A 15,108-nucleotide genomic window follows, 5' to 3' on the forward strand; every position below is an offset into this window, starting at 1 on the left:
ATGACAATAGATATAGGAGACATTAAGGAAACTGAGAAAAAATTTTGAAGAATTTTTGTAGCAAAAATTTTGAAAAGTTAGATAAAATGGGTAAATTTCAAGAAAAATATAACTTACTCCAAATTACCCAAAGCAAAGCAGACAGTATAACCAGGTCTATAAACATGAAAGAAGTTGAACAGATAGTTTAAAATCTCTCTCACCTAAAAATAAATAATAAAAGGATGATTTTATTTTATTTTATTTTTGAGGAAGATTAGCCCTGAGCTAACATCTGCTGCCAATCATCCTCTTTTTGCTGAGGAAGACTGGCCCTGAGCTAACATCTGTGCCCATCTTCCTCTGCTTTCTATGTGGGACGCCTACCACAGCATGGTTTGCCAAGTGGTGCTGTGTCCGCACCGGGAATCCGAAACAGTGAACCCCTGGCCGCTGAAGCAGAACTTGTGCACTTAAGTGCTGAGCCACTGGGACAGCCCCAAGGATGATTTTTAAATAGCTTAAAACTTCAAGAAATGGATTATGCAAAACATTGAAAATATTCCAGGGAAGCAAAAAAAAGGGAACAATTTCTGACTCATTTTATGAGGCTTTTATGACTTTGGTATTAAAATCAGACAAGAAGAATATGAAAATGAAGAATTATATTTTAATCAATTTACACTTGTCAATGTGTCCCCAGCATTTCCCATTTAAGGCATATGAGTCTAAATAATGCGACAAGATTTCTCTGTGTCTCAGTCTCTGAAAGTTATTTTCAGAGAGGAATATCAGGCATGTTTCTATTCATGTCTTTAATAATGACACTATGCCTAGAATAAAGCTTTAAATTTCCAGAGTTTTGAAAAATTTTAGTCATTAAGCACAGAAGCTGTAGTCTCCTGTTGTACCGATTAATTCTATTGTCTTTATTTGCTCCCAATTTACAAAGTTCAGTTCAAACCTTAATAAGTAATAATTTTATAAACAAAAAAAGGGAAACTAAAGAAAAAGAGAATAAAGGAACATTAGCATTTGGCAAAAGTAAGCAATTGTTGTGTCCAAAGTGGAAGAAAATGAATGCTTATTGATCATCTAAAGTATCTCAGAGACTATTCTAGACATAGTAATTATGACATCTCACTTAATTTTCCTAGCCTTATATAACAAAGACAATTAACCTTGTATAAATGGAGAAACAAGCTTACGGAAGTTAAGTTACTTGCCTAACTTCACTTAGCCTGTAGGTAATAGACCTAGGATTCAAACATAAGTAAATTTTGATTTCAAAGTCCACGCTTATATTGGGCTGAATGGTTTATTTAAGTATTATAGAAAATTTACATTTTGAGACTAGAAAGGAAAGGGCATGTTTTTAGTATAATGGCATATACCAATATTAATAATTGATCAATCTTTGTCCTTTGCCCAGTCTGTGATACTGAAATCATATGTAGACTAATAAACTTAATGAATTTTCTAAGTAAACTTTTTAATTTTGGAATGATTTGGGATTTACAGCAAAATTATAAAAATAGTACAAAAATTTCCTTTTATGCCTCACACATTTTTCCCTAATTTATATTATCAGGGTCCATTTGTCAAAATTAAGAAACTAAAATAAAAAGAGTGAGAGAAAAAAAAAGAAATACACAATACTAATATCAGGAATGATATGGGGGATGGCACTACAAACCCCACAGACATTAATGATACTTAATGGTGAAACAATGAATGCTTCCTGTAAGATGAGGAAAGAGGTAAGATGTCTACTCTCTCTACTTTTATGTACATTGTACTTAAACTCCTGACTAGTGCAATAAGGCAAGAAAACTAAACAAAAGCCATACAGATTGGAAAGAATTAAACTGTACCAGTTTGTAGATTACATGATTCTTCTACGTAGAACATACAAAGGAATCTACAAAATGAACAAACAAATAAATATAAATCTTCTAGACTTAATAAGTGAGTTAGCAAGGTCACAGGATTCAAGGCCAACACATAAAAATCCATCACAATTCTATATACTAGCAATGAACTCCTGGCAATCAAAATAAAAGAAAACTAAAAAAAGTACCATTTACAATAGTGCCACAAAAAACTAAAAACTTAGATGTAAATCTAAGAAAGCATGTATAAAATCCATATGCTGAAAATTAGAAAAAGCTATTGAAATAAATCACAAAAAATTTTTGTAAATGACATATTCAGCTAAGGACTTTCATCCAGAATATTTTTTAAAAATTCAATAATTAAGAAAAAAACTTGTTTTAAAAAACGGGCAAAGGGGCCAGCCTGGTGTCACAGCAGTTAGGTTTGTGCTCTCCACTTCAATGGCCCAGAGTTCACCGGTTCGGATGCTGGCCATGGACCTCACCAGCGCTTATCAAGCCATGCTGTGACAGGCGTTCCACACATCAAGTAGAGGAAGATGGGCACAGATGTTAGCTCACAGCTAATCTTCCTCAAAACCAAAAGGGCAAAATATTTGAATATGTACTTCACAAAAAAGGATATACACGTGGAAATAAGCAACAAAAAAATATGTTCAGACTCGTTAGTCATTAGAGAAATGAAAATTAAAAAGTCAATGAAATGCCATTATACACCTATTAGAATTGATTAAAAAAATGAATAATATCAAATACTGGCAAGGTTGCAAAACAATTGGAACTCTCATACATGGCTGATGGGAATGCAAATTGGTAGAGCCACTTAAAGAGCAGTTCGTGAGTTTCATATAAAGTTATGCCTAAACTTAAACAATATGGCCTAACAGCCGTACTTTTCTTTATCAAAGTGACAAGAAAACTTATCTTCACACAAAAATCTCTATACAAATGTTTGTAAAGTTTTTTTCAAAACTGCCAAAAGCTGGAAACAACCCAAATTTCTCTCAACTGTGGAATTGATAAAATAACAGTGGTACATCACTCAATAGAATGCTACTCAGTAATAAAAAGGATCAAATTACTGGTACACACAACAATATAGATGAATTTTCAATGCATAAACTAAGTGGAAGAAGCCAGACTAAAAAGACCATATACTATATTAATCCATTTATATAGCATTCTGGAAAAGATAAAAATTTAAGAGACACAAAAACGAACCAGTGGTTTCCAGAGGCTGAATATTGAGGGACTCAGGGTGCGGCAGAGAGATTTGGGTAAAAAGTGACCCAGGAGAATTTTTTGGGTGATGGAATTGTTCTATGTCTTAACATTGGTGTGTTTACATGACCCAACACATTTATCAAAACTCTCAACACTATACACTAAAAAGGGGGAACTTTACTTCGGTAAATTTACCTTAATAAAAACATGAAAAACAAAAACCTATGATGTTGTAAGAACAGAATTATTTTCTCATTAAAATGACAAAGGATATAATGCTCAGACAAGTGAAGTAGGAGCTCATAGAGATTCTTCCAGTCCACCCCAGCTCCTCACTCTAAGTTAATTGTGAAGGAAAAGCAGGCAAAGAAGTGTGATTGATTCTTTTTGAAAAAGATGAGCTAAGAACTGGAAACGTGAAGGAAATTCAGTGTTCTACAATGGCAAATGAGTAGAGATTTTTAAAATTTGCATATGTCTTTTATTATAATTTGTCTCGAATACTTTTCCAAAGAGTGGTATTTAAATACGTATTTTATTTTATTTTTTTCAGCTTCACTGAGTTATAATTAACGAATAAAATTGTAATATACTTGAAGTATACAAAGGTGATATTTTGATATACCTGTACATTGTGAAAGAATTCCCATCATCGAGTTAATTAACACATTCATCACTTCACGTATTCACTTTCTGTTGATGAGAACGCCTAAGTTCTACTCTCTTAGCAAATTTCAGTAATGCAATGCTGTATTATCAACTATAGTCACCTGTGATACATGAGATCCTCAGACCGTATTCATCTTATAACTGAAAGTTTGTACTCTTTTACCAGCCTCTACCCACTTCTTTCACCCCCTACCCACTAGCAACCACCATTCTACTCTCTGTATCTATGAGCCCAAATTTTTTTTAGATCCCAAATGATACCATGCAGTATTTCTCTTTCTCTGTCTGACTTATTTCACATAGCATAATGCTCTCCAGGTTCATCCATGTTATCACAAATGGCAGGATTTTCCTTTTTTTAAGCCTGAATGACATTCCATGGTATATTTGATAGAGATTGTATTGATAAATGGCTTTGGGTAGTATGAACATTTTAATAATATTAATTATTCCAATCCATGAACAGAGAATATCTTTCCATTTATGCGTTTCTTCTTCAGTTGCTTTATCAACGTTTTATAGTTTTCAGTGTATGTATCTTCACCTCTTTGGTTAAATTTATTCCCAAGTATTCCTTTTAATGCTATTTGTAAATGGGATTAATTTCTTTCTGATAGTTCCTTGTTAGTGTATAGAACATAACTGGTTTTTGTATATTGATTTTGTATCCTGCAACTTTAGTGAATTCATTGGTTATGTAAAACAGGGGTTTTTTTTGTTGGAGTCTTTAGGATTTTCTACATATAATATCATGTCATCTGCAGAGACAATCTTAATTCTACCTGATTTGGATGACTTTTATTTCTTTTTCTTACCTGATTGCTCTGGCTAGAATTTCCAATACTACATTGAATAAAAGTGGTGAGAGTGAGTATCCTTGTCTTGTTCCTGATCTTAGAGGAAAAGCTTTCAGCTTTTTATTTTTGAGTATGATGCTAGCTGTGGGCTTGTAATATATAGTCTTTATCTTGTTAAGTTACATTCCATCTACGCATAATTAATTGAAAGTTTTTGTCATGAAAGGATATTGAATTTTGTCAAATGCTTTTTCTGCATCTATTGAGATGATCATATTAATTTTACCTTCATATTGTTAATGTGGTATATCACATTTATCGATTTGCACATATTGAACCATCTTTGTATCCTTGGAATAAATCCTACTTGATCATGGTGTATGATCATTAAATATGTGTTTTCTTGAGGACTTTTGCATCCATGTTCCTCAAGGAATATTTTAGCCTGTAATTTTCTTTTCTTGTAGGGTTCTTGTCTGACTTTGGTATCATAATAATGTTGGCCTCATAAAATGAGTTTGGAAGATTTCCTTCCTATTCTAATTTTTGGAAGAGTTTGAGAAGGATTGGAAGTAACTTTTCTTTAAATGTTTCCTAGAATTCAACAGTGAAGCCATCTGGCCCTGAACTTTTCTTTGTTGGGAGGTTTTTGGTTACTGATTCAGTCTCCTTACTAGTAATTGGATTGTTCACATTTTCTATTTCTTTGTGATTCAGTCTTGGTATGTTGTATGTTTCTAGGAATTTATCCATTTCCTCTAGGTTATCTAATTTATTGGTGTATAATTGTTCATAGTAGTTTTTTATGATCCTTAATACTTCTGTGTTATCAGTCATAATGTCTCCCTGTTTATTTCTGATTTTATTTACTTTTTATATTTGTTTATTATTTATTTTATCTCTCTCCCTTTTTTTTTTTAGTTAGTCTCACTTGCAGAGATTTAATATAATCCTGGAAGGCAGATTCTTTAGTTCAATGATACATGTTCAGTGCCTAGAAGAAGCTTGGCACATAGTAGATTATATATATATATATATATATATACATACATATATATATATACATACATACATGCACACATATATCTACTATAGAAAAGAGAGAAATTGAGTGAGTTAGAACAGATAATAATCATCTTCTTCTGCAAAGCAAGCAAGACAAACTAGATGCATATGTAGGGTGTGGAGTTTTGGGTCGAAGACCTGAAATTTTAAAAACGATATGTTTGTCAATATCCCAAGCTGGAGGAAAGGCACAGTAGCTTCAATTTGTAGACCTGGCTAGTGTCTAGCACATGGTAGGTGATCTAACAGTATTTGCTGAAGGCACAGTCATTGAAAGAAATTGAGGTATGACTATTTATATTCTCATTCATTCTGGCCTTATTTAATCTTGTCTAAAATATAAACAGAATAATCTTTTCAACTGTAATTCTTATCATGTTACTTCCTTATTTAAAACTATCTTTATTTCTCACTTTTCTTAAGCAAAGGCAATACTCTCACTGATGGTTTACTAGCACCTGTATTGTCTGGCTTTTATGTATCTTGGTAAAATCATCTCCCTCTATACTCAATATTTTAGAATAATCCTGATGCTCATCTTTAAAAACCATATTGGATTTTCACTAAAACTTCATTGGACTTGTTTTGTAGGCTCTTCTCCAAGGACTAAATGGTCATATTTTTTTTTTACTTACTCCCTCCTTAAGGGAAATATTTATTTCTATATACACACACTGAACAATAAATAAAAGAAGGAGGAGAGAGGAGACAAGACCAAAGACTTAGGAAAAGAAGAAACTAATAGCTACATTCACAAAAGCATATAAGTTAGACCAAAGTCTCTTATCCACTCTTGTTTCTTTGTCCCCTTTTCTCCCATGAGGAAAAGGAAAACAAGGACTCAGCCATAATATCCAAGTCTTTCAGAAATCTAATCAATTCAATATTTTGCCAAACACACAATTTAATTGAAAAAGTAAATTATTTTGTATTGTAAAGAAGATTGTTTTGAAAACCATTTATATACTAATTAGAATTCTAATTAGTTTCTATAATGAGAAATATGTGATGACAATTTTATTTCTCCAGAGATTGTCTGGGAATATTATTAAGAAGTTAGTTTAGAAGCAACAGCCAATTAAGACTCTTACTTTGGATAGAAAAATAAACATAAAAAACATTATACCTAGCTAACTCTTTAGAAGAAAAACTAAAGACAGATGACTATGAAATAATTAGAAATGAGAATATCGTAATGATTTTCATTTTGTTCTGATCTACTAACAGCACTACAAAATTAAAGTGGATGATATATTTCTTGTGTTACCAAATCAGGCCTATTTACCCTTTGTATATTCATCCAGTCACCCTCCACCTTTTGTTTTATACTAATTGCCTCCCTAGGTTCTTTTTTACTTCTCATCTACCTGTAGCCTACAGTTAGATTCCTATTCCTAAAGCACACCTTCCATTATGTCTCCCCATCTCTAATTACTTCAAGATATATTGCATCTTCCTTTACCTCTCAGAAATCACCCATCATAGTCTGGCTTTGAAGACAGTGTTGCTTACTCACCTTTTGGACTTCATTTCCGTAATACTAAAAAACATCTATCGTCTTTTTTAACCACACATCTCTATTTACTTTCCAACGTATGTAGCAGTATTTTTCTTAGATCTTGGACAGAACAGGGAAAAAGAAAAAAAGAAAAATGAACAGAGTTTCAGAAAATTTGGGACACCATAAAACACACCAACATATGTATAATGGGAATACCAAAGGAGAGAAGAGAAAGAAAGGAGTAGAAGAAATATTTGAAGAAATAATGTCTGAACCTCTCCCAAATTTGATAAAAACATTAATCTACATAGTCAAGAAGCTCGATGAACCTCAACTAAGACAAACACAAAGAAATACATACCCTTACAAATATTAGTCAAAATATTGAAAGTAAAAGAGAAAGAGAAAATCTTGAAAGCAGTAAGAGAAAATGATTCATCACAAAGGGACTCCATTAAGATTAACTATTGACATCTCATTAGACAATGGAAGCCAGAAGGCAGCAGGACAACATATTCAAAATGCTTAAAAAACTCTCAACCAAGAATCTTAAATCCAGCAAACCATGTTTTAAAAATAAGGGAGAAATAAATACATTTCCAAACTACAAAACAAGCAAACAAAAAAACAGAATTCATTGATAGAAGACTTGGCTTACAAGAAACCTTGAAAGAAATTCTTAGTTTGAGAGCAATGGACATCAGGCAGTAATTAAAATCCATACAAGAAAATAAAGACTGCCAATAAAAGTAAATATGTAGATAATTACAAAAGACAACATAACTGCATATTTCTTGTTTTTACTTCTTCTGGTTTCAAAAGTAAATTGCATAAAGTGATATGTATATAATTGCATTAATGATCCTATAATATATTTCACAACAGCAGCACAGAGGAGGTTGGTGGGGGAAAAAGTGTATGGGAGTAAAGAAATGACAACAGTTGGTAACTCAGATTCACAGGAATAAATGAAGAGAATCAGAAAGGGTAACTTAGGAGCTCAATAAAACAAACTCTATAAATTTATACTTGCCTTCACTTATTCTCTCAGCATAATTAAAAAATAAATGGTTATTGTCTTAGTCAGTTTGGACAGTTATACCAAATCACCATAGACTGAGTGGCTTAAATGACAAACATGTGTTTCCCACAGTTTTGGAGACCAAGAAGTCCAAGATCAAGGTGCTGGCAGATCTGATGTTGGGTGACAGACTACTTCCTGCTTTGTAGGTGACCATCTTTTCATTGTATCCTCACATGGCAGAAAGCAGAGACAAAAGAAGCAAGCTCTTTCGTGTCTCTTCTTATGACACTAATTCTATCATGAAGACTCCACCCTCATGACCTTCATGTATTTGGAGATAAGACTCAAAGGTCCCATTGGGGGTCAAGGGTTCAACATATGAGTTTTGATAGGAAAAGAACATTCAGTTGATAGCAAGTATATAAAGTAGTAATTATAATAATGTATTATTGGGTTTAAAACATATACATAATATATATATATAATATACATATATTTAATATATAATATATATGAAAAAGCTAATATATATGTAATATATATAAAATATATATAAAATATATTTGTATATGTTTAATATGATATATATATATACAGCAATAGTACCAAAAATGGAGAAGAGAGAATGGGGCTATATGGAATTAAAGTTTCTATATTGTATATCATATAATAACCACTGAGAAAAAAACCTCAAAGAATAATTTAAAAATCCTAGAAGGACTTAGAATGTTAGGCTAGAAAATATCCACTTAATCAAAAAGAAAGCAATAGGGCCAGCCCCCATGGCCTAGTGGTTAATTTTGGGACACTCCACTTTGGCAGCCTGGGTTTAGTTCACAGGAGTGGACCAACACCACTTGTCTATGAGAGGTCATGATGTGGCAGTGACTCATATACAAAAAACAGAGGAAGATTGACAACAGATGTTAGATCAAGGGGAATCTTCCTCAGCAAAATAAAGAAAGAAAGAAAGAAAGCAATAGAAGAGAAATAGAGAAACAAAAATGTCATGAGATATAGAAAACAAAAATAAAATTGTTAAATCTAAATCTAATCCTATCAATAATGTTAAATGTTAATGGATTAAATAATCCAATTAGAAGACAATGATAGTCAGATTGCATAATTGGCTCCCTCATTAAAAAAGACACAACTTTACAATTTTAAGCAATCTATAAGAGATACACTTTACATTAAAAAATGCAATAGGTTGCAAGTAAGAGGATGGGAAAAGACATACCATACAAACAGCAACAATAAAAGAGCTGGAGGGGCCAGCCTGATGGCGCAGTGGTTAAGCGCACATGTTCCGCTTCAGCTGCCAGGGGTTCACTGGTTCGGATCCTGGGTGCAGATATGGCACCGACTGGCAAGCCAAGCTGTGGTAGGGGTCCCACATATAGGGTAGAGGAAGATGGGCACGATGTTAGCTCAGGGCCAGTCTTCCTCAGCAATAAATTTTAAATCATCTATAAATTTTAAAGAATTGAAGCACAAAATATGTTCCCTGACCATAATGCCATTAAATTACAGGTGAAAAACAGAAGGAAATTTGGTAAATTCACAAACAAGTGGAAATTAAAAGATGCTATTAAATAACCAATGCCTTGAAGAAAAAAAATCACAAAGAAAATTAGAAAATATTTTAGATGAAAGAAAAAAAATCATAACATATCAAGACATATTGGATGCAGCTAAAGCAGCATCCAGAGGAATATCTTTAGCTATAAATGCCTACATCCAAAAAGAAGAAAGACATCAAATCAACAACATTGCCTCTTAAGAAACAAGAAAAAGGAAAGCAAACTAAACCCAAAGCAAGTAGAAAGAAGGTAATAACAGAGTGCAAAAAAAAATCAATAAAAACATTGACAGATCTTTATCTAGATTGACCAAGAAAAATGGAAAGAAAAAAGGTGAAATTATTAAAATTAAGATGAAGATGAGGGGCCAGCCCAATGGCCGAGTGGTTAAGTTCATGCACTCCATTTGGGCGGTCCAGGGTTTTACCAGTTTGGATCCTGGGCAGGGACATGGCACCACTCATCAGGCCATGCTGAGGCAATGTCCCACACAGTGCAACCAGAAAGACCTACAACTAGAACATACAACTATGCACTGGGGGGCTTTGAGGAGAAGAAGAATAAGAAAAAAATGAAGACTGGGGGCCAGCCTGGTGGCACAGCAGTTAAGTTCGCATGCTCTGCTTCAGCTGCCTGAGGTTCACCAGTTCAGATCCCAGGTGCGGTTTGACACACCACTTACCAAGCCATGCTGTGGCAGGCATCCTACATATAAATAGAGAAAGATGGGCATAGGTGTTAGCACAGGGCCAATCTTCTCAGCAAAAAAAGAGGAAGATTGATGGTGGATGTTAGCTCAGGGCTAATCTTTTTCAAAAAAAAGAAGATTGGCAACAGATGTTAGCTCAGGTGCCAATCTTTAAAAAAAAAAAAAGATGAAGATGAGGGCATAGGTACTAATTTTACAGAAATATTAAGGATTTTAAGGGAATACTTGAACAATAATATTATGCCAACAAAACAGATAATAGTTAAAATGGACAAATTCTATAAAAAATGAATTACTGAAAATTACTCAAAGAAAGTAGAAAATATAAATAGATCTATAACGAGTAAAGAGATTGAATTAATAATTAAAATTTTACGATAAAGAAAAACCCAGGTTCAGATGGCCTCACTGTTGAATTCTACCAGACTTTCAAAGAATAATACTAATCCTTTACCAAATCTTCCAAAAAAATAGAATAGGGAACATTTGCCAACTCACCCTATGGAGCCAGAATTACTCTGCTATCAAAACCAGAGCAAGATACCACATGGAAAGCAAACTAGAGTTGAATATCCCCCATAAATACAGATGTAAAACTCCTCAAAAAGATACTAGCAATATAGTAATATATAAAAAGAATTATATACTATGACCAACTGGGATTTCGAAGACTCGTACTTCTAGATTTCAAAACTTACTACATTGCTACAATAATCAAGACAGTGTTGTACTGGCATAAATATAGACATACAGATCTCAGAATAGAATTGACAGTCCACAAAAAAATTCTTACGTTTATGGGTAATTAATTTTAACAAGAATCTCAAGACAATTTATTTGGGGAAAAAACAGTCTAATCAACAATGGTGCTGGGACACCTGGATATACACATGCAAAAGAATAACATTTGACCTCTACTTCACGCTGTGCATAAAAATTAACTCCAACTAAATCATAAACTTTAATATAAGAGGTAAAACTATAAAATTCTTAGAACAAAACATGGACATAAATATTATCTTGTATTAGTCATGATATTTTAGATACAATACCAAAAATACAAGTGACAAAAGAAAAGTAAATAAATTATACTTCATCAAAATTAAAAACTCTTTTTTTGGTGAAGATAATACCATAAGTAAAGTAAAAAGACAACTTATAGAGCAGGAGAAGATATTTGAATATCATTTATCTGATAAGAGACTTGTGTCCAGAAGACGTAAAGAACCCATAAAACTCATAAACAAAAAGAAAACCCAATTTAAAAACGTACAAAGCGTTTGAATACACATTTCTCCAAAGAAGGTATACGATTGGCCAATAAGCACATGAAAACCTGTTCAACATCATTAGTCTTAGGAAAACAAATCAAAACCACAATGAGATACCACTTCACACCCACTAGAATGGCTGCAATAAAAGAAGCTAGCAAGAGCTGGCAAAGTATTTGGAGAAATTAGAACCTCAGACGCTGCTCATGAGAATGTATAATGGTGCAGCCACGTTGGAAGACAATTTGGCAGTTTTTCAAAATTTTAAACGTAGAGTTAACATATGACCTGACAATTCCACTCCAAGGTATATGTCCAAAATAAATGAAAATATGTGTCCACTCAAAAATTTGTACACAAATATTCATAGAAGCATTTTTCACAGTAACCAAAAGTTAAAAATAACATAAATGTCCATCAACTGATGAATGAATAAAAAAATATGTGGCATATCCATACAATGGAATAATATTCAGCAATAAAAAGACATACTGATACATGCAACAACCTGGATGAACTTGAAAACATTATGTTAAGTGAAAGAAGCAAATCGTACAAACAGAAGGCAGATTAGTGGTTGTTCAGGGCTTGAAGAGAGGGAAGTGGAGAGGAGAGTATTGAGGAGTGCCTGCAAGTGGATACAGGTTTTCTTTTTGGGAAAATAAAAATGCTCTAAAATTAGATTGTGATGATGGTTGCACAAACCTGTGAATGCATTTAAAAAGCATTGAATTGTGCATTTTAAATAGGTGAATTGTATGGTATATTATTTACCTCAATAACACTGTTAAAAACCATAATTCAGATCATGCTATTATTTTGCTTGAAATTTTCCAATAACTTCTCATTTTATTTGAAGCAAAAGCAAAGTGCTTACATTCATCCATAGGGCCCCCCATAGTATGGTCTCCATGTTAACCTCTGTCGTCATCTGCGACTATTCTCTTTGCTCACTCAGCTACACTTTTTTTTTACTTTGCAGGTCCTCAACATGTCAGCCTATTCTTGTTTCAGGGACAATGTGTTTGCTGTTTTTCCCACCTGGGACGTTTTTTCCCTAGATGTCACATGGATTGTTCCCTTATCTTGTGCCTTTGCTCCAACAAAGCCTTCATGAGACCACTGTACATACTTTAAATTGAAGCTCCCTCCACTAAAGCACTCCCACCCCCTTTCCATGTCTTTTTTATTCCATGTCATTGATTACTGTTTGGCCTCCTTTGTTTGTTTTCTGTTCTACCATCTTCTTTCACTAAAATGTAAGTTCAAAAAGGCATAACACTATCTGTTTTGTTCATTGTGGTTTCCCCAGTACCTAGGACACTAGACTATTATGTGGTAGGCATGAAAAAAATATTTGCTTAGGGTGCCCGCCCAGTGGTGCAGTGGTTGGGTTCGCACAATCCGCTTCGGCAGCCTGGGGTTCGCTGGTTCAGATCCTGGATGCGAACCTACGCACAGCTTGGCAAGCCATGCTGTGGCAGGCATCCTACACATAAAGTAGAGAAAGATGTGCATGGATGTTGGATCTGGGCCAGTCTTCCTCAGCAAAAAAGAGGAGGATTAGCAGCAGATATTGGCTCAGGGCTAATCTTCCCCCAAAAAACCTGCTTAATGTAATGTAGACGTGCACCGCATAATGCCAGTTCAGTCAATGACAGACCTCATATACAACAGTGGTTCCACAAGATTGGTACCATATAGCCTAGATGTGTAGTAAGCCATACCACCTAGGTTGTGTGAGTACACTCAACACAACAACAGAATCACCTAATGGCACATTTCTCAGAATGTATCCTTGTCATTAAGTGACACAAGTCTATACAGAAACGAATTAGAAATGCATAATATAGCAAATCACACAATATGAGATGCTAAACTGTGGATATCAAATGTCCTTATTCAAGTGAGGTCAAGAAAGGAGAGATGTATGACTGTAGTTACATTGTGTGGCTGATATCTTGAATTTCCTACCTCAGCCAAGAAACGTAATGACCTGGGAGAGCTTCAAGTTCTTGCATAAAAGTGAAAGCATTTTACTTTGTTGAAGTGGAAAAGATGCGTTAAAAATCACACAACATACTTTCTCAGTTGAAGTTAAAGCATGAATATCTGATGTCACATCAAACGTGTAGGACAAGATCCAATTAATTGACTTTTGCAGCAAATACAAATTATAATTTGTTCTCATATCACAGCTCTGACAACATCAGTTAATCTTTCGGTAGCATCCCCTGAAACATTCATCTTTACTGCTCCAGGTTGAAGAGATTTAATCGGTTTGGGCCCGACCACAACATCTGCCCGTGCCTGCAGGGGCTGACAGTCAAAGAGAGAAGGAGTGAGGAGAATAAGCCTCTCCTCCACAGTCACCAGGGTAGCCACAGGCATGGTGGCTGGCCTTGCTGACATTTCAGGCAATGATATTCAAAGATTAACTTGTGCTTTCATTACGATAGACAGAGCAGAAAGTGTGACTCAAAAGTCATGAGATTGATTATTGCCCAGATGTGACATTAGTGTTATTGCCTGAACACACATTATAATCTATGAAATCTGAGGGGGTATTGGAAGGTCACCCAATCCATAAAACATCTCCCCCACTGTCCTGACATGACACATGCAATTATCAACAATAATGGTTCATTCCTTTGGGTTAAGAAGTATTGTTCTTAGCAGTCCTCTGCCAAAAAGACTCTCTCAGGGATTTTATGCGTAAAAACACATCATCTGCCATTAACAGTATTTTAAAATAAAATAATGTTTCATCATTTGGAATTCTTTTGTCTGCAAATATAAGAAACTGACTTTTTGGCTGATTTGAGAAGAAAACTGCAATTTAGCATAAGCAGTGTGGCATGGGCTAGACGGAACTGGAATCAGATTAGAAGCTACCCAAAACTTTTCTCCATCTGTCATATTTGCCTGTCTCTACAAGGGTTTTATTCTTTTCTATTTCCCTCTCTCCCCCTCAATCCATCTCCCAATGTGCAATTTTCCTGCTTCTCTGCTCCATGTGGAAGGTTAAAAGTGCGCTCCCCACTGCTTCAAAGGCACATATTTTACCTCCAGCCAAAGAAAATGCAAAAATCTGTCCCTCTCAGTCCCAATTCCAAAATTCCTACAGACACTATTTGTTTGGTTACACTTGTCTAAGGGGTCCACACCCTAATGGGAGGTACCATTGCTAGAGTCAAGGTCACATTATGCAAAATAGCTTCCAGGGTCCAAAGGACAACTAAAAGTGGTGTCAGGATCTGGGCAGCATCTTCATAATGCCTCTGTATTGAACATATTTTTAAATCTAGTCACAAAAATTAATAAATGTTTACAAAAAAGAAAAAAATGCAAAAGCATCTAAGAATACAAATCTGCCTCTGATCTCTTCTCC

This window comes from Equus caballus, chromosome 8 (genome assembly GCF_041296265.1).
Source record: "Equus caballus isolate H_3958 breed thoroughbred chromosome 8, TB-T2T, whole genome shotgun sequence".
Taxonomy (NCBI): domain Eukaryota; kingdom Metazoa; phylum Chordata; class Mammalia; order Perissodactyla; family Equidae; genus Equus; species Equus caballus.